General features: G+C 41.0%; 1 protein-coding gene across 6 annotated transcripts in view; it reads left to right on the top strand.

Moving 5' to 3' along the window:
- The first annotated feature begins 1,950 nt into the window (after positions 1–1,950).
- The window catches only part of LOC134351033 (microtubule-associated protein 4-like), a 317,873-nt gene continuing 294,018 nt past the window's right edge, over positions 1,951–25,805 (top strand). For 5 of the 6 annotated variants that reach the window (XM_063057058.1, XM_063057050.1, XM_063057078.1 and 2 more), the window contains exon 1: positions 2,413–2,570. The gene's annotated coding sequence lies outside the window, so the exon portion shown is untranslated. Of the gene's footprint in view, positions 2,084–2,412; positions 2,571–25,805 lie in introns of those variants that run through there. The other variant, XM_063057031.1, reaches the window with a different exon arrangement.

Below are 25,805 nucleotides of genomic sequence, written 5' to 3'. Positions count from 1 at the left end.
TATGCTCTGTCTGCCAGAGAAAGCAGGATCTCCCAGTGCCCGCACATGTTAATTCCCATTCTGATATGTCTATCCATGGCCTCCTCTACTGTAAAGATGAAGCCACACTCAGGTTGGAGGAACAACACCTTATATTCTGTCTGGGTAGCCTCCAACCTGATGGCATGTACATTGACTTCTCTAACTTCTGTTAATGCCCCACCTCCCCCTCGTACCCCATCCATTATTTATTTATTATTATATATATTCTTTTTCTCCTTCTGTCCCTCTCACTATACTCCTTGCCCATCTCCTGGGCTCCCCCCCTCCCCCTTTCTTTCTCCCTGGGCCTCCTGTCCCATGATCCTCTCATATCCCTTTTGCCAATCAACTGTCCAGCTCTTGGCTCCATCCCTCCCCCTCCAACTTTCAAATCTCTTACTAGCTCTTCCTTCAGTTAGTCCTGACAAAGGGTCTCAGCCCGAAATGTTGACTGTACCTCTTCCTTTAGATGCTGCCTAGCCTGCTGCGTTCACCAGCAACTTTTATGTGTGTTAATAAAAGGTCAAGGGTTCTTTTCACAATTGGAGACCTATGAGGGGCAGGGATTGGTGCTGGGAACCTTGCTTTTTGTTATATACATTAATAACGAGGAATTTGATTGTAGCAGGTATGATTATTAAGCTTGAACATAACAAAAACTGGTAATGTTGATGACAATAGTCCTTGTCTACAGAAACATGTTGATGATCTGATAAAATGGACAGATTAATAGCCAATACATTTGGGAGGATTAATAAGGCGACAACATACACTTAGATATTTAAAGCAAGAGGTTGATAGGTTCTTGATTAGAAAAGGTGTGAAAGGTTACAGGGAGAAGGCAGTTGAAAGGGGTTGAGAGGTATAATAAATGAGCCACTCATAGATGAGGTAATTTAGGAAGGCATATGAGATACTTGCCTTCATTAGCAGGGAAATTTAATATAAAGCAGAGAAGTTGTGGTGCAAGTAATAAAAACACATTATTTGGGCTGTAGCCAGAATATTGAGTGCGGCTCTGATTGTTTCATTGTGAGGACAATGTGATTAGAATGGGGAGTGTAGGAGAGACTGATTAGAATGTTGCCTGCGATGAAGCATTTCAAGCAACGAGGAGAAATCAGACAGGATTGATTTGTCTTCTTCGAAGATGAGATGGTTGAGGGAATACACGATTGAGATATAATATTAATTAAGATTGACGAGTATTTTTTTCTGCTTAGCAGTTATGTCCTTAACCAGAGGGTGTGAGTTTACGATAATAGGGGATTTGAGGAATAATCTTCCTACCTTGGAAAGCTATGCCTGAGGACCCCTCAGTGTTAATAAGTATTATATCGGTAGTATTAAGAAGTATTTGCATGAGTATTTGAAATGTCATCAAGTCGAAAGATATGGGCCAAGTACTAGAAAATAAGATTCGTAAAAACAGGTACCTAGTATGAAGACGGTGAGCCGGAGAGCTTATTTCTGTGCCGTATAACTGCCTCTAGCAAACCAGTAGTTTCAGAACTATTGTTGCTGACGCCACTGTCTTTCTCAGCTTTAACTTAAATTTAATAACAAAAACGTAGAATTTGGGCTCGTGTTTAGCTTACTGCTCAATAAAATAGGCACAATCGAAAATGAAACTGTGGAGATGAGGCGCCGAAAAGAAATGTTCTTCGTTTTTTTAAGGGAGGGAAAACGTTAACCACCGTGCCCGATTTCCCGCTAATGCAGACTGCGTGCACACTACTGGCGGAGGGTTGCGCACCAGTTCGACGGGCTCCAGCACTGATCCCGCCTCTCCCCCCGATCAGACACAAACCTCTCGAGGCAATTGGCTATGCCGCATCACAATACGGAGGCATGAAAGCCTGACGCAGCAGGCAATTGGTCAGCGACCGTGGCAATCACGTCTTGCGCGACCATATTAGGTTGAGGCAAGGATTTTTAGCGGTCGCCAGTCTGACTTCAAGCTTGGAAAGCCATTAATCAATCAGAAGTTGGGAAGCAAAAATTTAGTTAGTGGGATGAAAAATATAAAATTACCGTAGAAAAATTTCCAATCTGGGAAAACGTAAGTTAGCTTTTATACTAATACCGATACTAAAATACACAGAAAAATTCCGCTACTTTAAGAAGAGCAGGGGGAGTTGGGATGGGGAAAAGAAAAATTCCCTAATCAGACATTCAGGGCGGCGTCTTTCATGTCAACGCAACTTGTTACCGGAAGTCCTGTCTCGAACATTTTGGCGCAACGTTTTGACGACGATTGGATGGGAAACTCGCGCCGGGCGCCGTTTCTGGTTTTGATTGGTTGTATTGCATGCCTATCAGACGTGGAGGCGATGGATGAACGCGTGAGCGTGCTGCGACGGTTTATCATGTTAGGTTGTGCCAGCCCCGCCCACTTCTATGAGGCTGACTAACTTTGCAGCACTGACTTAACAGTTTTTACCCTTTTCTGTTTAAGGAGTGATCTTTGTAGCCCAATACACGAATAGAGGACTCAACTTCTGAGGAGCGACTTAGCACAATAATACAGAAACTTGTATTACATAAAGGTAAAATAACAAGTTAAAAATTGTTACTAGTTTAAAATTTATTGCCTGGGGCATTGCATTATGAGGGCGTGTTCTGTTGTGATGGAGTGAACCTGTCAAAATGTAGTTTCATTAATTTTTAATTTTATTTGTATTCAAATGAATGTATGTTGATAGTGTCTGGGGTAATGAAAATTTTAAAAAACATACTTAATATATAGTATTCGTACTTGGAGGTACTTGTTAATAGTTTTAATTCCATTGTGTTATATTGTTTATTCTGTTGTGTCTTTTGGAGGTGTGGGAATGCAGTTGTGTTAGAATGGGTGTGGCAATACATGAAGCAAAGGATTATGTCATCCTTTACAGATTGTCTAACTGAGTGCATAGATTTAATGGGTTGTATTAAATGTCGAGGAGAAAAAAATTCTAATTGTAAAATAATTTTTTAAAAGATCATGGCCTGTGAGTTAAGGGATCATGACAATGCAGAGGTTAAAATTCCATTTGTATATAATCATCTCTCGTATACTTTAGTTTTATCCAGTGGAAAATATCGTTAGTCTAATTCCACAGTTGTTTCCTGTTTTGTTTTTAGTTTGCAAGTTGAACAGATTTGCCTCTTAAACTAAAATCTGTGTTCATCTGTTGGGAAATGGGGTATTAGAAGGTGTGAATTTGCCCTTTGAGTGGAGAACCTGTTTCTTCATTCATCTTAGAAGTTGAATATCTGCAATTTTAGAAACTAATGTGAATAGATGTACATGGATGTAATAGTTTTGGGTAACTTGTGTAATTTTCTGATTTCAGTTGAATGAATCCTAGATGAGTTGACTGGGCAGGCTGTGATTAGTCTGTGGGGTTATCTATAGCACCTGGGTCTGATGAATGGTTTGTATCATTTGGTTGAGCAGTAATGCAGGCCTCTTTTCATAAGGGTGCATTAAATGTACAGTGTAAGAAGAAGCAAGAGCCTTAATATAAATAGATTGTGAAGACTGGATAAATGTATAGTTCATATCCATTCATAACACATTACATTTTAATCCCATCATCTTAAATCAGTAATATCTCCAGGGTTGCAGATGACACAAAAGCTGGAGGAAGGTGAGCTGTGAGGAGGATACAAGGAGCTTCCATTTGTGATTTGGATAAGTTGAATGCAGTACTATGTGGATAAGTGAGTTTATCCACTTGGATGTATCAGGAATTGGGGAGGGGTGCAAAAGGACTTTGATGTCTTTGTATGCCAATTGATGAAAGTAAGCATGCACATGCCTCAAGAGGTTAAGATGGTAAATGGACTGTTGGCCTTCAGAGTAGATGGAATTGAGTCCAGAAGCAGGCATTGCTTCCTGAAGTTGTAACAGTGCATTGTTGAGGCTATACATTAAATATTATATGCAATTTTGGTCTCTTTTTCTGAAGAACAATTTCTTGCTATGGAGAGAATGTAATGAACTTTTTCCAGATTCATTCCTGGCAATGGTCTGATTGGGAAGTCCAGAAATAGGGAAGACAGTGTATGGATATGATGTAAACCTTTTTAGGAGTGAGATGAGAAATATCTTCAATCAAAAGTGGAAAACTGAAGGCAGTTGAGACCAAGTTATTAAATACATTCAATAAAGAGTTGGGTATAACTGAGGTCTACAGTCATTGACACAGTGCTAAACTGAACTGACCTGGTGGCTGTCACTCAAAGATTTCAAAGTACATTTATTATCATAGAAAATACATATTATATAACCTTGAGATCTGTTTGCTTACAGGCAACCACAAAGCAAGAAACCCAAAAGTACCCAATTAAAAATAAAATAGAGGCCAACACCCGATGAGCAGAGAAGGGGGCGGGGGGGAGGAAGAAACACAATCATGTAAACGATAGAATTGAGCATCAACATTCCAAACCAAAATGAGTTCTTGGATCCAAACCTGGAGCAGCTTGGAATAGGCCCAAGCCTCAGTATCAGTCCATCATATTGGTGGGCATGGAGTACTGCAGCTGAGGGCAGTCTTCATAGCGCCATTGAGAGAGGAGAGTGAACATTGCCAGAGAGCGAGCAAGCGAAATCAGTTCTCTATTCCAATCCTGACACCCTGTCTTTCCAGTATATCGTTTATATTGTCCAAACAGTGTATGGTACCTTGCACTAGGACTCCTGAACCATTTCAGGAACGTTGTGGTTCAATGTTTAATGTTCTGTGTGTTATTTGCTCGCTTTTTGCCATATGTGCAGTTTGTTTTGTAGCGTGTTTGATGTTTTCTTTAAATGGTTCCATGGTGTTTTTTGTTTTGTGGCTGCCTGTGGGAGGAAGAATCTCAGGGTTATTTACTGTACGTTCTTTAATTTAAAAAAAGGTACTTTGAAACTTTGTTAGTTCTAATGCTAAAAAGTTCAGGGGATATGTGGAGAAAGCAAAAAAAAAGTGTTAAATTTGGATGATTAGGTGTTATGAAACGGTTGGAACGACTGAAAGGCTTACTCTTAGTTTCAATGTTTGTATAATGTCTATGCAACTATTCAGCTTTTTTTTTAAAAAAAGAATTAACTGGTAGTGCTACTAGTAGTAATTCAATCTGTAATGTAACTAAGCTGAGTTAAACTGGTACTTGTTAGTTGCATTGGTCAGGAAGGTATTCTTCTCAAAGATGTCTTTATCTTTGATTACAGAAGAGTAGTATCAACAATATAAATAGCAGAAGTAGATCAAACTTTTATGGTGCCAGTGTTTTGTCCCAAGTTGGATTACCATATGTTGCAAAGATTTTCCTGACATTGAATGATCAATTTAAGTATTTATTTATACTTTGATTAATACTGGTAAACTGAATTTCTATAAAAGCGGCCAGTGTTTAGGGATTGGAGTGCACTGACATAAGCAATTGTGGAAGTGGATTAAGTGCAGAGTTCAAAGGTGTTAGGTAAGTATTTGAAAAGAAAATGGAATGTGGGATTATGTGTAGAGGACAGGGGAGTTGGACCAGCTGGATTGCTCTTGTATAGGGTTAATCTAGACTCAATACGATGAATGACCTCTCTTTGGCCCAATGACCTCTATGATTCTGTAAATGTATTTTATTTGTTTTAACCATCTACAGTAATGTAAAGAGGTTTATCCTGCAGCATTTTTTGGTCGGTTTAGCGAGCAGAGCGGTGGACACCCCTGCTGAAATCTGGAGGAAAACACACAGAGGATGCAGAGGGGGATCACAAAGTCAAGGAAGGAGGACCGGGTCGAGACAACAGAGACTTATGGAGAAGAGGAGTTCGGTGGGTAATAAAATGGACGAGTTCACGGCGCTAGCCAGGTGTCAGAGAACATTTCGGGAGTGCAGTGTTATGTGTTTCACTGGAACGGGGCTGCACGAGGACATACCCGATGAAAACTTCTCCATGGACGGCTTCCAGACTGTTCGGGCTGACCGGAAGTGCACTGAGAGCAGTAAGCGTAAAGGAGTTGGGTGCTTACTGTTCTGGTTAACAACAGATGGTGCAATCTGGGTAATATTACGATCGACGAACATGTTTGCAGACTGGATATTGAACTTTTTACTGTTGGTCTTCGGCCATATTCCACTGAGATACAACACTGGGCGGCACGGGAGGTTGTTCCCGCCTGTGGCCATCGAACTTGCAGCTCCTCCCATGGAGGGTCAGACACCCTGAGCCAATATACTGGTCCTGGACTTATTTTCCATCTGGCATAGTTTGCATTTTGTTATTTGATTGTTTGTGGTTTTTGTATTGCTATATTTATGCTCTATTCTTGGTTGGTGCGGCTGTAACGAAACCCAATTTCCCTCGGGATCAATAAAGTATATCTGTCTGACTTTTTGATTTATATTAGAGATGCAAAGATATGCAATTCTCCTCTTATTCCCCCCCCCACCACTGTAATTTGCACTAAAGTTCCACTGATATTAGTTACCTGTTGGATTCTGCCCAAGTGGTTACTGCTCACTTAAGTGTAAATGTGTAGAATCACATCTGAACCTTCACCTGTCTATAGTTCACAAGTGAATTTGATTGATAACAATCAAAGTCAGGAGACTTTTTAAAAAAATTGTCACCCTTGTGGAGGGCCTTGGCAATTTCCAATCTTTATTGATTACTTAGATAAGCAAAAAAAGGAATGAGTATATCAATATTTGCAACTAGAAAGGATTTTTGAATTGTGTAAACAGACACATAACATTGTTAAGACTTTGGGCAGAATAGAAAATGATTTTGATGCAGCTAATTGTGGCATACGTGTTGGTTTTTGAGAATGACTTGCTTGCACTAGTTTTGAGGTGATTTAGGAGGCCAATGTTGGATCCACAGACTCTGCCGCAGATGGGTCAGGCAGTGCTAGGAAGGTGGGTGGGCAGTTTATTAGGTTTTGCAGTCCTTTTGCTATTTGTGTTGGCTTCTCTGCTCTGCCACTGAATGAACTTGACGTTCTTGATGCTATCCGAATACTGCAATGCATTTTGGATGTATTAGAAGGGAGTGGGGATATTATACATTTTCTTGGGGGTTTTGAGAATGTCCTTGAATTATTTTCCATGTTTCCAGGAAATCTTTTGATGTTACTGTTCAGAATTTTGTTGAAGTAATTTGCTGTCAGGTAATGAATGATGTGGCCTTTACATCGGGATCAGTTGAATGCTGGGAATATTGCTTTGTGAGGGGTTACTGACATTGTTTCTCTTATTCTGCGGAGGAGTTTGTGTCTCTGTTGCCCTGGACCATAAAGGTTCCTAACGAGACACTGGGAAATGTGGACTATATTCCATGTCTTCTGGCAAAATTCATCATTATCTTTACAGCACCAGCAAGGCTTTGATTGTCTAAGGAAATATGCGTGAATGTCAAGATCTCAGATCCAGCAAAAAGCTTATGGCCTACAAGACAATACTTTCCTGTGCACTTCAGAGATCTAAGAATTAAATCCTGTAACTCCATTTCATTTCACCACCACCCCCAATCTAATGATTTTTGCCTGCTAAGCAGTTCTTTGTATTGGGTAGTATATTTGACAACTTAATCTTTAGCAATTTCTCAATCAAGGAAACAAAGGTTCTGACAACGTATAAAATCATAAAAGTTTTCAGTATTCTGTTTTCTGTTCATCTTGTCACTTGTTACAGATCTCTGAAATGCTTTGAGCCATCTATCATTGGTTTAAAGGCTTTTGGAGTTATTGATCATCTCTGGCATTGTGCTTTACTAAACAATTACCTATATGTATCCTTCAGATAATGCTATGTTTAAGAATATCTTGTTTTCTTTTTCAGGTCAGTGATGATGCTTTGCTAGTTTATCCCATGACTCCTTTCAAACTACTGTCCATCTATTCTGAGCCTTCTGTGTATGTTGTGTTGCCTTTACATCGTGTTCTTAGTTATGCCAGATTAAATTTATTAATAATTATGATCTCCTACACTGTATGTAAAAGTATAAAGAAATACTTTTCCATATGTTCATCCTAATTTCTCCTGCTTTAACTTGTTTTGTTTTCCCTTTCCTCAAAACTGTATTTGAGATTCCAGCTTGAAGCTACTGTAATCTGGTTTAATGGTTTACCTTGTGTCCTCTGCATTGAACCTTGGTGGTGTCTGAATTTTGACATTAGTTCATTTTTTTTATTTCTCAATTCTTTTGAGTGAACCACTGAGCTTCCTTCAGTAGACTCCTTGTTTTTCTTTTTGCTTTCTCTCTAGTAGGCAAGTGCTTTTGTCTCATATATCATGAGTTCTGACAATAAATGTCAGCCGGCATAGTAAATTGTAACATGTAAATATCTCTGATTTTCAGCAGGGAGATGATAGACCAGTTTATGACTAAGATCCCTTTTGTATAGTATTATAATTTTATAAATTATAAGTACCATTATAAATTTTAACACTGCTCTACCAAATTATTCTAATTCATTTGATTTTATTGTCAACCAAGTGATATCCATAAAAGTTATTTATAAATAGATACAGGATAAGTTATATAGGTGTGGCCCATATACTGTTTTGATCAGTAAGTGTGGTTCACATTTGCAAAATATTGCACGATTTGTACTTGTGTATTCTGGAATTGAGTAAAGAACCTTTATTGCCAAAGTAGGACTAGTTGTATGTCAGGAAGATCAGTTCAGTTTAGCTTGTTGATATTGTATGGCATTGTACAAACCAGCAACATGTTCAAGTTTGGTTTATTGTCATTCAACTGTACACTGCCAAACAAACAATGTTCTTCCAGATGAGGATGCACAACAGGGACGTACAACTTGCACACAATACACATACAGTAATATCACTGCTGGTAAATTAACAAATAATAAGATGCATTTATGACATAAGTTTAAAAAGTAAACAGTATAATGCTAGTCATGCTTAATACTTGAAAAAACCTGGGTGGTGACAGAGTGTTCAGTAGCCTTAAGGCCTGAGGGAAGAAGCTGTTTCCAAATCTAACAAATGAGAAAATCTGTAGATGCTGCAAATCCAAGCAACGCACACACGATGCTGGAGAAACTCAACGAAACCAAGGGTTTCGGCTTGAAACATCGACTGTACTTTTTTTCCATAGATGCTGCCCAGCCTGCTGAGTTCCTCCAGCGATTAATGTGTGTTGCTCCTATTCTAACAGTTCTTGTCCTAATGCTATGGTACTTACTGCCTGATGGTAGGGTGTCAGCGATTGTTATATGAATGGGAGGGATCATTGACAATGCTAAGGGTCCTGCATATGTACTACCCCTGATAAATATCTCTACATGCTGATCCTCTCAGCAGTCTTCTCAATCCTTTGAGGACTTGTGCTAGATACTTTGCTATTCCCATACCAGATGGTGATGCAGTTGGTGATCCTGTTTTTTAAATAAAAAGGTTAGAATGTGGGGGGGGGGTTGGGGGACCCTCGCTCGCTTCAATCTCCTCGGGAAATGGAGACACTGCTGTGGTGTTGAGGGGTCAGGTGAGATTATCTGTTATGTGTTCTTCTAGAAACTTGGTGGTCCTAATTCTCTCCATGAAGGAACCAAATATGTGCAGTGAGAAGTGGGTTAACCGGGATCTTCCTAAAGTGCACAGTCATCTCTTTGCTCTTGAGACTCAAGTCGTACTTGCACCATTCTATCAGTCTCACTGTTGATGAGACCAACCACTGGTGACATCAGTGAACTTGATGATTCGGGTTTAATTGAATCTAACAGTGTGAATAACAGTGGGCTGAGCATGCAGCCTTGAAGGGCACAGTGCTCAGTGTGATGAAGCTAGAGATGTTTCTGTCAACATGGACTGACTGTGACCTTTCTGTCAAGAAATTCAGGGTCCAGTTACAGGAAAAAAAAGGTGTTGAGACCCAACATGGGCAGTTTACCCACCAGCTTCTGAGGGATGATAGTATTAAGTGCCATTCTGGTCAGAAAACAGCATCTTGGCCTTTGAGGCACCATTTTCTAGTCGGGACAGGATGAAATGGAGTGCAGAGGCTCTGGTGTTATCAATGGACAAATTTCAGCAATTAAGTGAACTGGAAAGGATCCATAACCAGCCACTGAAAGCATTTCATTATCATTGAGGCCAGTGCCATCTGGACAGTAGTCGTTGAGGCAGATTACTGTTATCTTCTGTGGCACTGGGATGATGGTGGCTACCTTGAAGCTTGAAGGGTGAGTGGACTGTTTTTAGATTATGAGGACACTCAGTCCTCGTTTATTGTCATTTAGAAATGCATGCATTAAGAAATGATATAATGTTCCTCCAGTATGATATCACAGAAACACAGGACAGACCAAGACTAAAACTGACCACATAATTATAACATATAGTTACAACAGTGTAAAGCAATACCCTAATTTGATAAAGAGCAGACCATGGGCACGGTAAAAAAAAGTCTCAAAGTCCCAACAGCCCATCATCTCACGCAGACGGTAGAAGAGAGAAACTCTCCCTGCCACGAACCTCCAGCGCCGCAAACTTGCCGATGCAGCACCCTGGAAGCACCAGACCACAGCCGACCCTGAGTCCGTCCGAAAACTTTGAGCCGCCGACCAGCCCTCCGACACCGAGCACCATCTCTGCCGAGCGCTTTGACTCCGCCCCGGCCGCCGAGCAACAAGCAAAGCTGAGGACTCGGGGTCTTCCCCTCCCAAGATTCAGGACCACACAGTAGCGGCAGCGAAACAAGCATTTCAGAAGTTTCGCCAGATGTTCCTCCGCGCTCTCATGTCTGTCTCCATCGAATCAGGATTGTGCACAGCACCCTACTTGACAGATACCATCTTCCACCATCTTCTCCTCCTCAACTGTTCCAGAGAGTTGTTGAATATGTCTGTTAGAATCTTTGTTAACTGGGCTGCACAGTTCCTCCGTATCTGACCGGGAACATTATCATGCCCCACAGTGAAATGTGGGTTGAAGCTGCTGAGGGTCAGTGGTGACTGGACAGTGTGCCTGTTCCTTGAGGGGGAGGGGGCGAGAAAGGCCTTCCTCGCTGGCACATCATTCTGTGCATCAAACTGGGCATAAAAGACATTCAGCCTGAGGAAGAGAAGTGTCACTGATGTACAGGATGGACTTGTAGTCCGTTTTGGTCTGAATGCCCTGTCTCATGTGCTTCATGAATTTAGTGCACAGAAATGGCTGTATATTCTCTGTGAATAATTCTGTTCTGCCTTTCTGAGGGTGCAGAAATGCAGCTCTTGCTGACTCAAGAGCTGTCTTATACTTTGATCTGAAGGAAGCATCCTAATCTCTCAGCTGTGCCTTGACCTTTGGTATTGGTGTGTTCTTGCCTCTAGTAGCAAAGGCAACGTGCTGATAGAATTTAGCCAGGGCTGTTTTTAAATTAACATGATTGAATGATGGTAATGTAAAACAGCCTATTCAGTTCATATGTATAATTTGTTAAATATATGTACAGAAGCAGAAACTATTGCATGAATTTTCTGATTGGTAAATGTGGAATTTCCTCATGACCTCATACATAACCATTGTGTGCAAGGGTGGTGGTAGCTAGAACTTTATAGAAGATATTTGTCATTGTCTGGAAAAGGACCAGTTAGTGTTTTGGGTGGGATTCTTTGTTAGGTTCCTGAAAGGTCTCTGCTTGAAATGTTAACCTGGCACTTTCATATGTTGAGTACTTGAAGAATTTTTCTGTTATTTTCGATTACCTCAAATTTTAATTTTACTCTACCTTTTTAATTCTCTATAGGAGTGTACGTTATTTATTGGCAGTCATTACAATAATCATTCTCTGGACCATTTTATCTGACCAACCCTGCCAAAGTGTAAAAATACTTTCTAGAACAACTGTTGTTCATTATGAAACCAGAAAGAATTTGACTGCAAATGCCAAGCAAATTTTAATGTGCTTTCAAACACTACAGAAATGTCTGTTTTATTAACAGATATAATGTATATTGTTTATGTAGTCTTTTTTGCAATTTATAAAAGTGTTATCAAACTAATTATTTTGAAGTATATGGAATTAGCAATGAGTGCACAGGAGGTTGCACCATCAATAACCATTCAGTGAAATGTCGGTCTGTGGTATTTGAAGAAGGAATGTTGGACAACAGTTGGCACTAGGAGAATTCTTGATGTTTGAACTGGGCTGTAGATTAATTTGCTAAAGAGGCAGAATTGATGCCAGCCCCAGACTGGACATTAAACAGACACGTTGTTTTGATTCTTAAGGGATTGAGGGAGGAGATCCTAGAAGGCCCTCAAATGATACTGTAGGTAGAACTTGAACCTAAATGGGTGTCATCACTTTGCTGGGTATGAATTACAGATCTCAGCAGTCAACAGGAGATGAAGGGTAGATTTGAGAGATGTAATAGAATTAGGGTTATTCTTTACGGGAATTTCAATTTTCTAAACATTAGCTGGGATTGCCTCAGTGTTAAAGCCTCAGGGAAGTGGATTTCTGAAGTGTGCCGGGGGAGCATTTTAAAGTAGTGTCATCACCATTATGTTGGATGATGTGGGTGATCATGGTCTTTATGGCCATGATTGTTCTTGGCAAATGTTTCTACAGAAGTAGTTTGCTATTGCCGCCTTCTGGGCAGTGTCTTTACAAGACAGGTGACCCCAGCCATTATCAATACTCTTCAGAGATTGTCGGCTTGGCATCAGTAGTCACATAACCAGGACATGTGATATGCACCAACTGCTCCATCACCTTAGCTTCATGTGACCCTGATCAGTGCGGGAGTGCTAAGCAGGCACTACACCTTGCCCAAAAGTGACTTGAAGGCTAGTGGAGAAAAGGAGTGCCTTACCCCTCCTTTGGTAGAGACATATCTCCACCCCACCAGGCAAAGTACAGTAAGTAGATAGACCAATGTGGGGCAGAAAGCATTACTGGACCTTATTTAGGGGAATCTAGTTTGTTGAGAAGAGGGAATATCAGTGATGTATCATTTGGGAGATGGGGGATCATTTTATGTATTTTACTGTAGTTATGGACAGGAGTGGATTAATAATGAAAGTGTTAAATTGAGGGAGGGCCACTTTATTAACATAAGGAAGGAACAGTGAAGGGTAGGTTGGGAGTATATACTTTCAGGCAAATGTACACTGCCTGGTAGGAAGCATTTAAATAGGTTTAAATGGGAAATAGCTTCAGTTCCTGTTAGGGTAAAAGATAGGGGTAACAAGTATAAGGAACCCTGGATGTCAAGCAATATTGAAGACTAGATAAAAAGTAAGGAGGAAGCATGTGACTTCAAATGATCTAATGATAGTGAATGCCTGTCAAAAGTTTTTTAAAAAAAATTCTTGTGAGACACTTCGAAAGAAAATTAAGAAGGTTCAGAGGGGTTATCAGGAATCACTGACAGGAAGGGCATGCCTGAAGATGTTTAATAAGTATATTGAAAATAAAAAGAAAAGTAAGTAGGTAAAGTAGGGCTAATCAAGGAGAATGGGCAATCTGGAGCTAAAAAATATAGGCAAGGTTCTAAATGAATACTTCCATTGATGTTCATAAAGAAAACATACTTTGTAGTTGGAGAATTCAGTTTGGGGTAGGTGAAAGTAAAGGTTAGACCTCCATAAAATAAAGAGGAAAACTTAAAGTGGATGAATTTCCAGGACCAGATTTATTGAGGGCTGATAATATAAGGCAAGGGTAGATTGTTGGCTGAGATTTGCAGATCTTTGCTGCATTCCTGAAATACCAGATGATTTGGGAAAACCAGTTTCGTTCCCATTTTCAAGGAAGAGCCTGGCAAATGTAGACCTGTGAGCTTAACATCAGTGAGGGGGTAGATAGTGAGAGAAAAAAAAATGAGGTAAAGGATCATTTGGAACAGCAGAGACTAATGAGGCACGGTCAATGTGATTTTGTCAAAGGAAGATCCTGTTTGACCAGTTTGATTGAATAGTGTATTGACGAGGGTAGCACACTAAATGATTTGTATGGACTTGCCTTTCATAAGCTCTGTGGGAAGCTGAGTCAAGGGATCTGGGGCAAGTTGGCAGACTGGATCCAAAATTGGCTTGGCAAAAGGAAGCAGAAGATAGTTTCTGTGATTATATTTCTGATTATATGACTAGTGATGTCACACAGATTTCAGCTGGGACCCTTGTTAATAATATACATGAATGACTTGGTTGTGGATATGGGAGGCAAGGTTTGTGGATGACACAAAGATTGGCAGAGATGTTGATTGTGTGAATGGTAGTTCTGGCTAGTTCTGACAAAATGATATGTTGGTGAAGTGGGCTTGGAAATGGTAGATGAAGTTTAATCCAGTCGTATGTGAGTTATGCATTTTGGGAGTATTTAGAGGGTAGAGCGTACACCATGAATGCAGGTCCTAAGGCGTTAAAGACAAACGAGGATCTTGGAATAAAAGTTCACAGATCCTTGAAGGTGAAATACAGGTAGATAATGTGGTTATGAAAACACGGGATTCATTAGTTGGGACATTGAAACAGAAGTAGGAAGATTGTGCTCCAATTTACTAAAACCTTGCCAGATGTCAACTGGAGTACTGTCTGCAGTTGTCACTAAGGTAGAGAATGGATTTGATAGTGTTGGAGAGGTTGCTAAGAGGATTGACCAGGATATTGCCTGGAATGGAGCAGCTCATTTATCAGGAGAGACGGAGAAGCTTGGACTGTTCTCCTTGGAGTAGGGGAAATTAAGAGGAGAGATGATTGAGGTATATAAAATTGAGGTATGGATAGACTGTAGGAAACATTCCCCCCTGCCCCCCCGTATCAGAAGTAGGCAAAACTAGAAGACATAAACTTGGTGTACTGGGGAAGAGATTTAGAGAGGATATAAAGGGGAACACTTTCACCTTGTTGTTCAGTTGTTTAGTCGAGTCCGACTCTTCAAGACCTCATGGACCATAGGGTTTTCATAGCAAGATACAGAAGTAGATTGCCAGGCATTTCTTCCACGCAGATATTGCTGCTACCCAGGCTGGGAGCTGGCTGGGTTTGAACTCGGGACCATCTGCCTTGAAGTCCAGTGCTGAAGCTGTTGCACCACCAGCTCTTTCATCTATAGAGAGCTAAAGGCCTGGAATTCACTACCTGCGAGAGTTGAAGCTGGATTGCTGTCAGCATTGGTGCCCAGCTGAGCACTGGAACTGCTTTGGCATAGAGAGCTATGAACCAAGTAATGTGTGTTGGGAGTGGTATGGAAAGGTACCCACTGGTCAGCATGGGTGAGTTGGGCCAAATAACCTCTTTCTGTGCTGTGTGATTCTGTGACCACTTGTGCCAGAAAACTCTGATATTCTCTTTCCCCCTTTGCACCATTGAATTTATCTTTCCTCTACAGTTTGCTGAAATGTGTGAGTCACTATGTCGTATAGGACTAGTATATGTGAAGGTTAGACCACATAGAGATGGAGTGTTCTCTGGAAAAGATTTAATGAACCAGATTGGGTTTTTAAAACCATCTGGCACCTTTGTGTTTTCTTGCTGATACCTGCTTATATCTTATCAGAAATTACTCTTTGCAAACTTATATTTTGGTAATATTTATCTTGGCTATATGTTTAGTCTACAAGGTATAAAATGGCATCATGCCCTGAGCATCATTTCCTACTAATGAATAGTGAACATCTGCTCCTAATCTTGTAGTGTAACTTGGATGTCTGTTACATTACTTGCATGAACTCTTATAAATTTTTTGTAATCAAGAGAAATGTTGCTTACTGAATTCCTCTGTGCTTTTGATGACTCATCCTTCACTACAAGCCCTAAATTGAAAACTGTTATGCTGGGAGTTGCATCTGTTTGCTACAGAGTTCGATAATGCAAATACCAGGTCTCATGATACCATGTTGTATTAAGATTATGTAGTTTGTGTATTTGTCCTGGAATTCAATTGTAAGTGAAAGAAAACTTTGATAGGATTTATAAAGCTGCTCAATTTTGAGGACTAAAGCCTATGGGACAAAATATTGTCCTTTATTTCAGTATTTATATTATAGTGATTTTTAAAATTATAAAAACACCATAGTTGCAAAATGCTATTTGAATTTTTGCATTTGATTGAACCAGCAAGCTTCAAAGTATTTAAACACATGTAAAATCTAGTGCAACAAGTGAAATAATTTGACGTTCCTTCAACTGAAGTACTCACCTTCGCCCACATTTGGACCACACTGTTTTAACCAGTGTGGTCCTTAATGCAGTCTTTGGGAAGCCGGCATAGTGCAGGGCTTCTCTGTGTACAAGCCAGATGTGCTGTCATAATGGCTTTGACAATTGATGCGGTTTACCCTGAGGCTCATTGGCTGTCAAAGCTTTGTTGATTAAATGTTTATAACATTGAAAAATTCTCAAAACATTTGAAGATATTAAAATACATTTAAACTAGTAAAATTAAATTAATTTATAAATTGATGTACCACTATTCTCACAGCCATGTCATACCATTCATTTAGAAGGCAGCCCACTGTTTTTTTTAAAAAGGTGAAATCTGAGGAAGTCTGCGCTATCTTGAAGTGTCTACGAGCAAAGTGCAGGTGTTCTGAGGTCAGCACTTAGGCTTTGCTCTGGAGTTTTGAGTTTCCATCCAGTTAATAAAAATAATTGGCACCAATGAGTAGAAGAAAAATTGGATCAACAGAGGAAAAATAAGAGACAATACTTAAAAAAAAAACTCAAATACAAAAATGAGACTGCACATGGAAATCTAGTGAGCAACTGTTAGCAGTAGCATTGGACAGCAAATATTTTCAAAGGTTTTGCTTCCTCAGAATGTTTTTGTGGTTATGATAGAGCACTTGAAGCTGAACACAAATATAATTTCAGACTACTTGTATGACGTAGGAATTTGGAGAAACAAGAAATTAACTTTTATTGAATATATTGCATAATGGTGCTGAATGCCTATGTGCTATTCTATGCCCTCACTTTGGGAAGTCTGATCACCTGGCTGAACTTCTACTGCCCGAGTATGGGCAGAGACTGAAGACTGCAGCACCTGTAGTGGGGACCAAGAAGGTATGGACAGGAGCACCTACAGGACGCCTTTGAATCAGTGGACTGGACTGTATTCAGGGATTCATCTTTGAACCTGGATGAGTATGTTGCAGTTGTTACCAACTTCATTAAAACCTGTGTGGATGAGTGTGTGCCTACGAAGACTTACTGTACAGTCCCAAACCAACAGCCGTGGATGAACCAGGAGGTATGTCATCTGCTGAAGGCTAGATCTGTGGCATTTGAACCTGGTGATCCAGGCCTGTACCAGAAAACCGGGTATGATTTGCAGAGGGCTGCTTCAAGGGCAAAGAGACAATTTCGAATGAGGTTGGACGTGACATTGGATATACGACAACTCTTGACAGGGTTTGCAAGACACTAGTTCCTACAAAGTGAAACCAAAGCATAAATTGCCCTGATACTTAACTACCAGATGAACTCAACACTTTCTATGCCTGCTTTGAAAGGGAGAATATAATTACAGCTGTGAAGAACCCTGCTGCACCTGATGACCCTGTGATCTCTGTCTCAGAGGCTGATGTTAGGCTGTCTTTAAAGAGAGTGAGCCCTCACAAGGTGGAAGGTCCTGATGGAGTACCTGGTAAGGCTCTGAAAACCTGTGCCAGTGAACTGGCGGGAGTATTCAAGGACATTTTCAACCTCTCACTGCTATGGGCGGAAGTTCCCACTTGCTTCAAAAAGGCAACAGTTATACCAGTGGCTAAGAAGAAGAAGAATGTGAGCCGCGTTAATGACTATCACCTAGTAGCACTCACATCTACAGTGATGAAATGCTTTGAGAGGTTGGTTATGACTAGATTGAACTCCTGCCTCAGCAAGGACCTGGACCCATTGTAATTTGCCAATCGCCACAGTAGATCAATGGTAGATGCAAACTGAATAGCTTTTCACATGGCTTTAGACCACCTGGACAACACACAGACCTATAATCAGGATGCTGTTCATCGACATTAGCTCAGCATTTAATACCATCTTTCCCACAATCCTGACCGAGAATTTGCAGAACCTGGGCCTCTGTACCTTCTTCTGCAATTGGATCCTCAACTTACTAACCAGAAGACCACAATCTGTATGGATTGGTGATAACATCTCCTCCTCGCTGATGATCAACACTGGCACACCTCAGGGGTGTGTGCTTAGCCCACTGCTCTACTTTCTATATACACATGACTGTGTGGTTAGGTGTAGCTGAAATACCATTTATAAAGTTGCTGATGATACAACCATTGTTGGTAGAATCTGAGGTGGTGACGAGAGGGCGTACAAGAGCGAGATATGCCAATTAGTGAAGTGGTGTCGCAGCAACAACCTGGCACTCAACATTAGTAAGACGAAAGAGCTGATTGTGGACTTCAGGAAGGGTAAGACAAAGGAACATATACCAATCCTCATAGAGGGATCAGAAGTGGAAAGAGCGAGCAGTTTCAAGTTCCTGGGTGTCAAGATCTCTGAGGATCTAATGTGGTCCCAACGTATCAATGCAGTTATAAAGAAGGCAAGACAGTGGCTATACTTCATTAGGAGTTTGAAGAGATTCGGTATGTCAACAAATACACTCAAACTTCTATAGTTGTACCTTGGAGAGAGTATTCTGACAGGCTGCATCACCGTCTGGTGGGGGGGTGGGGGGCTACTGCACAGGACTGAAAGAAGCTGCAGCAGGTCGGCTCCATCTTGGGTACTAGCCCACAAAGTACCCAGGAGCAGTATCAGAAAGGCAGCGCCCATTATTAAGAATCTCTAGCACCCCAGGGCATGCTCTTTTCTCACTGTTGCCATCGGGTAGGAGGTACAGAAGCCTGAAGGCACACACTCAGCAATTCAGGAACATCTTCTTCCCATATATTTCTGTTTTTTGCAAGATTTTTAATCTATTCAATATATACTGTAATTGATTATTATATTTTTTGTTCTATATTATGTATTGCATTGAACTGCTGCTGCTAAGTTAACAAATTTCAAGATGATAATAAACCTGATTCTGATTTCCCCATGACTGTAATGTCCTGGTGAAGCCTTTCACTGTGCTCGTCACTGACGGCATCATGATTTGCAGGAAAGATGTCAAATTGGAATGCAGAAAATGAATCTTTAGTGACATGTTGCACTTCATGGTTTTGTATGCCTGAAGCATGTTGTTAGCCATCTGCATGTAGTTTTGTGCTCTGTCGTTGTCAAAAGGAAATCTTCAGCATTATCGTTGAATGTATTCCATGTGACTTTTGCAGGTTCCACTAGAAGTTCTTTGAATTGCCTGTCATTAATGAGCTGTTTGATTTGTGGACCAACAAAAATGCCTGCCTTAATCTTGGTTACTCTGGGAAACCTCTGTCTCAAGTATTGAAATTCTTTACCTTCCTTGTTTATTGCTTTGAAAGAAATGTTTCGTAAGTCCCAGTTTTGTATGAAGAGGAGGCAAAAATATCTTCATTGGGTCTACAAGTGGCTTGTGTGCCACATTTCACTGCTGTGGAACCAATCGCTTATGGGGTGGCCAATCCTTATTATTGTAATGAGTTTCTTTAGCATGGCTATCCCATTCGTAAACGAAACAACAGGATTTGGGGTATCAGAGCTGCATTCACTTTCAGATCACCACAGATGCTCATTTGTAGTTGCTACACTGCATGTGTTTCAACAAGACTTCCAAATTTTGGTAGTTTTGTTTCATGTGTACTGCATGGCTGATTGGTACTGAAGGGTGGACATTGCCATTGTGTAGCAGCACAGCTTTCAGGCTTAACACTGAAGAATCAGTAAAAAGATGTTATTGTTGTGGGTCATGCTGGCAACCCATAACATGCCCAGGCATTCCTGGATAAGATGGAAAACTTTTCAACATGCATTGTGGCCAACATTTCAATTGACTTCAGTAATGAATTGAAGTAACTAATCTAGGCAATTCCAATACAAAGGTGCATGATGGGGAAATTTCATGGTGATTTTCATGATTGGCAGCCTAAAATCCATAAGATACACCCAAGAGTATTCAGGAAACAAAATCTTGGTTGTCCAGTGGAATTAACACACCATTAAAAATATTTATGGAATTATTGAAACACAACACTGAAAAGACCCGTTCAGCTCATCTTATCTGGTCTACTGCTGCTCTTCACTTTTTCGTTCTTGTGCTGACTGGTGCCTGTCGAAACTAATTCTATTTGCCTGCATTAGGTCTGTGTCTCTCTACACCTTCCTTATCCACATACCTGTTGGAATGTGCCCCTCCTCCATCTGTAGCAGCTCTCACTGGATATTCACCTATATTCATATATTCATCTCCCAATCTCCCACTGGATGGACAAACTACCCCCCCCCGCCCCCCCATCAGTCCTGACGAAGGGGCTTGGCCCAAAATGTCGACTGTACCTCTTCCTATAGATGCTGTCTGGTCTGCTGCATTCCACCAGCATTTTGTGTGTGTTGCTTGAACGTTGTTTCAAGTCATTTAAAAAAAAGCGCTATCTTCAAAATCAACAGACTTGACTGCAGGCCACCTGGGGGGTGAGTGAGTAGCAAGAAGCTTAGGAATGTCTTCATTGTCTCAGGAAACATGCTTGCTAGGCAGGGCTGCAGATACAACTGAAATGCAGGGCCCTAAGGTTCCTCCTCTGTACTATTGTCCTGGTTAATGCACAATCTTTGGAAAATAAATTTGAAGACCTCCAAGTAAGATTGCAATACCAGAGGGCACCGGAGACTACTGTGTATTCTGCTTCATAGAGATGAGGCTTGCCCCTAGCCCTCTGAACACAGCACTCCAGACTGAAGGCTTTAACTTCCACCACGTGGACTGGACATCAATATCGAGTGAAGGCAGAGGCAGCAGCGTTTGCTTCATGGTTGACTCAATGTAGTGCACAGATGTTTCAATTGTCTTAATCCTGCTCCCCCAACCTTGAATACCCTGCAATCAAGTGTGGTCCATTTTACCTGCCAAGGAAGTTCTCTGCTATCATCCTCACTGCAGTGTACTTGCCACCCCTGCAAACATGAAGCTGACAATAGAGGAGCTGAGCACCGTGATCGGCTGTCACACGACAGCACACCCTAATGCTTTCCTGATCATTGTGGGGGCTTAAACTATACCAGTGTAAAGAAGTCTCAAAGAAACTACCACCAACATGATGCCCATGGTACCAGAGGAGCCAGTGCATGATCACTGTTACACCACCATCAAGAATCCTTACTGTGCCATTCCACACCTGCACTTTGGCAAGTCTGATCATCTGGCTGTACTTCTATTCCTAGTATATAGGTAGAGACTGACAACTGCAACAGCTGTGGTGGGGACCGTAAAGGTATGGTCAATGAAAGCAGCAGAGCACTTGCAAGACTGCATAGAATTGGTGTGCTGGACTATATTCGGGCATTCAACCTCTGTTCTGAATGAATATGCCACAGTAGTCTCAGACTTTATCAAGACCTGCAAGGATAAATGTGTGCCTTCAAGAACATGCACAAACCAGAAGCTGTGGATGAGCCAGGAGATTCATAGCCTGCTGAGGGCCGTATGGCATTTAATACTGGTGATGTAGAACCCTACACGAAGTCAGGTACGATCTACAGAAGGCATTGTGAGAGTGAAAAAACATTCCCAGTGAAGTTGGAGTCACAATCAGATGAAAAGCAGCTGTGGCAGGGTTGCATGCCTTTACTTCCTATAAGGAAACACCAAATAGCATAAATGTCTGTGATGCTTTACTTTCTGAGCTCAATGCCTTTTATGCTCACTTTGAAAGGGAGAATAAAACTACACCTGGGTGAATCTGCAGAGCATCTGATGACTGTATGATCTGTCTTGTAGACTGACATTACAGCATCCTTCAAAGGGTGAACCCTTGCAAGATATTGGGATCAAATTGTGTACCTGACAGGATACTGAAAACTTGTGTCAACCAACTGGCTGGAATGTTTGAGGACATCTTCAACCCTTTGAACCTGAAGTTGGAGGTTCCCACCTGCTTCAAAAGACCATCAATCATACCAATGCTAAAGAAGAGCAGGATGAGTTGCATCAATGACTGTAGCTCAGTAGTACTCGGATCTATTGTGATGAAGTGCTTTCAGACATTGGTCTTGGCTATAATTAACTCCTACCTGATCAAGGATCTGTACCTGCTGAAATGTGCAAGAATAACTCTACAGCAGATGCTATCTGGCAGACTCTCCACTTGGAAAATGACCCTCTTATTTCTTCTGTAATCAGTCGTCAATCCCTTGTATTATAAGACTACAAGACATTGCATCAGAATTAGACCATTCGGCCCATCAAGTCTGTTCTGCCATTCATTCATTGTTGATTTATTATCTCTCTCAATACATTCTCCTGCCTTCTCTCTATAACCTTTGATGCCTTTACTAATCAGGAACCCATCAACCTCTGCTTGGTCTCCACAGCAGTCAATGGCAATGAATTTCACAGATTCACCACCCCCCCCAAAGAAATTTTTCCTCATCTCTGTTCTAAAGAGACATCCCTCTATTCTGAGGCAGTGCTGTCTGGTTCTAGACTCGCCCATTATAGGAAACATCCTCTCCACATTCATTCTATCTAGGTCTTTCAATATTTGTGAAGTTTCAATGAGATCCTCCCTCATTCTTCTAAATTCCAGCAAGGACAGGCCCAGAGCCATCAAATGCTTCTCATGTTATCCCTTTAATTCCTGGCATAATTTTTGTGAACATCCTCAGGACTCTCTCCAATGCCAGCACATCTATTCTTTGATAAGGGGCCCAATACTCTTAAGTGCTGTCTGGTCAATGCCTTAAAAAGCCTCAGCATCATATCCTTGCTTTTATATTGTAGGTCTTGGAAAATGAATGCTAGCATTGACTTAACCTGCAGGTTAAATTTTAGGGAGTCCTTCATGGGGGCTCCCAAGTCTCTTTGCACCTTTTGATTTCTGAATTTTCTTCCCATTTAGAAAATAGTCTTTGCTTTTATTCCATCTACCAAAGTGCATGACCATATATTTCCCTATACTGTATTCTATCTGCCACTTTGTCCATTCTCTTAACTGAAAACTCCCTGCTTCCTCCATTTATCTTAGTTGTCCACAAAATTGACCATAACCCATCAATTCTGTCAACCATATCAATGATGAATAACATGAAACCAAGTGGTCTTAACACCAATCCCTGCAGAACACCAGTTGCCACTTGGAAAGGTGTCCTTTATTCCACCCTTTTGTGCATTGTATCTTTCCTGTAACACCAGGGGTTCTTGTTTATCATCCTCATGTGCAGCCTTGTCAAAGGCCTTCTGAAAATCCAAGTATACAATATTCACTGACTGCTTTACCTGTCTTACCTGTTATTTCCTCAATGAATTCCAACAGATTTGTCAGATTTCCCCTTAAGGAAACCATGCTGACTTTAGCCTATTGTATCTTGTGCTTTTAGGTACCCTGAAACTTCATCCTTAAAAATGGACTCCAACATCTTCCCATCCACTGAAGTCAGGCTAACTGGCTTGTAATTTCCTGTTGTTCTCAATGCTGTAAAATCTAGCTTGGTTTGATAAGTCTTCATGTGTTAAAGGCATTCTGAAAGTTGAAATGTAACTTTATTAAATCAACTCTCATTTTTTAATCTGTTACAACCTTAAAGAACGGTAATAATTTTGTTAAGTGATTTTCCCATTCAATAGTCTATGTTGACTTTGCATAATCCTATTGTCATTTTCTGAGTGAGTCAGTCATTGCTATATCTAGAATGTTTTTTCCTACTAAATGAGGAAATATTAGGGATGAAAACATTTGATTGCTAATTACTTTAAATCTTTTCCTAGTTTGGTTGGTTTTAAAAGTATAACCTGGAAGATGTTGAACAACCTGCTGAGTATTTCTAGCATTCTCCATTTTTTCCTGCCTTTAAGTTTTCATCTTTCTATACTTGGAAGTATTTATGTGTATATGTTTTTAAAAAGAATGACACTAAGCTACAGTGATGATTGCAGCAGCTGGTGTAGAATGTCACATTCCAAATACTTGGTGGTTCTGTATTTCACTCCGTTAAATGTCCTATTAACAGGCCCAGAGATGGGAAAAGAGCCTACAGTTTAATTGATGTATGTATGTCTGATGTGTGTTTGATTTGAATAATTAAACTGTTATATTCCATGGTAATTGAAATATTGTGCAATTTTAAATCATTCTACACTGCATGTACTATAAACCAGCTCACTCTGATTGAAGGCCAGTCAGAGCCAGGATGGTGAGACGTTAGTGTTTCTAACCAATGACTGATATCCTATATTTAGCTAAAAGGACAAATGTCAGTATTCAAGCTGATGACTTGTACCAGAGTATGAAATGGCCACTGTGTCTTTATTGGAAGTGCTTTTAATTTAGCCTGATCACCACTACAGTTTGGCCTATGCCTTTGAAGCAGGCAACCAGGCACAGAGTTATAGTCCGTGAGCCAGGACCTCAAATTTGGGCCACTGGTATCATCTGGGGGGAATAATTCTTATAGTGATTTTTGGCAAGGTATACTCCCCAAGTGCTAGAAAATATGTGATAGCATTGCAGCAGTGGTAGCTTTCTGTGTAGAACTCTATCAAGAATAGTGAAAGATCTCTGCGGGGTGAAGAGACTGGTCACGAGTTGCAGGGTATCACAGGCACACAGTTGGTGAGGCAGTGGAGGAGCTTCCTGACCAAAGTCAGTAACAAAAATAGACTCATTAGCTTCATACTCCATGAATGAAGGAAGGCGGAGTATAGAGCAAAGCTACAGGAGAAGATTCTGTATGCGACTGTGAATGACAGATGTTACAGAATCACATCTCAAGACAGTGAGGAGGTGTCAGCTCTTCAGTGTCAACAAGAAGCAGATGGCTGCCTACTTCTCCATGCTGCCCATGCCACAAGAGAGGGGTACCGATCTGTAGCGATCTGCTCAGAAGACACAGATGCCTTTATCACGTCTTTAGCATTTTGTGACAAGATTGAGGCTCCATTGTTCCAGAAGTGTGGCACTAGAACCCGTACAAGACGTGTAGACACCAGGAAGGTTGCTGCCACTGTTGGCATAGAGGTTTGTAGGGCTCTCATTGGGTTGCACGCATATACAAGATGTGACACTGTAAGCGCTTTTGCAGGCAAAGGGAAGACAAGTGCCCTAAAACCTGTGACCAGCGACAGGAAAACTCAGGACACATTCATAGAGTTGGGTCAGGCATGGGACCTCTCCCCAGAACTGATGGACAAACTGGAGGCATTTAAACGTCTCCTGTATGCCCCAAAAGCATCGATTATCAAGGTCAGTGAGCTCAGGTATCACCTTTTCTGTGCTAAAAAAGGTGAAATTGAAAGTCATCAACTCCCACCATGCAAGGACTGCTTAACAAAACATGCACAACAAGCCAACTACCAGGCTGGTGTTTGGAGAAGGACCCACAAGTGCCAAGCCCTGTTGGCAGAGGATGGAAGATGGAGAGAGAAGAGGAAGCTGAACAGTTGGTGGTGCACTGGATGGAAGGCCAGCCAGCACCCGATGCCGTCCTGGATCTACTGGCCTGAAACTGTCCAAAAAAAATGTTCACTCCCAAGATGTATGTGTGTTGCAAATGGCCTCGGTGTACTGACATGTGTAGACTGGCAGACTGTGAGAACCAAGGCATCCACCTCAGAGTGTGTGGAAGGTTCAGATGAAGATGTGGAAGACTTGGAAAATTATTATGATTATTAATAAGTTATGAAAGTATGGAAAACAGTCTTTGATTAAATATATTCATTTCACAACCAAATGGGGTCTAGGCTATGGCCGTGTGGAACCCCA

Source organism: Mobula hypostoma, chromosome 1, assembly GCF_963921235.1.
Source record: "Mobula hypostoma chromosome 1, sMobHyp1.1, whole genome shotgun sequence".
Taxonomy (NCBI): Eukaryota; Metazoa; Chordata; class Chondrichthyes; order Myliobatiformes; family Myliobatidae; genus Mobula; species Mobula hypostoma.
The sequence above is the reverse complement of the archived record's forward strand: the minus strand, read 5'-3'. Positions and strand labels throughout refer to the sequence as shown.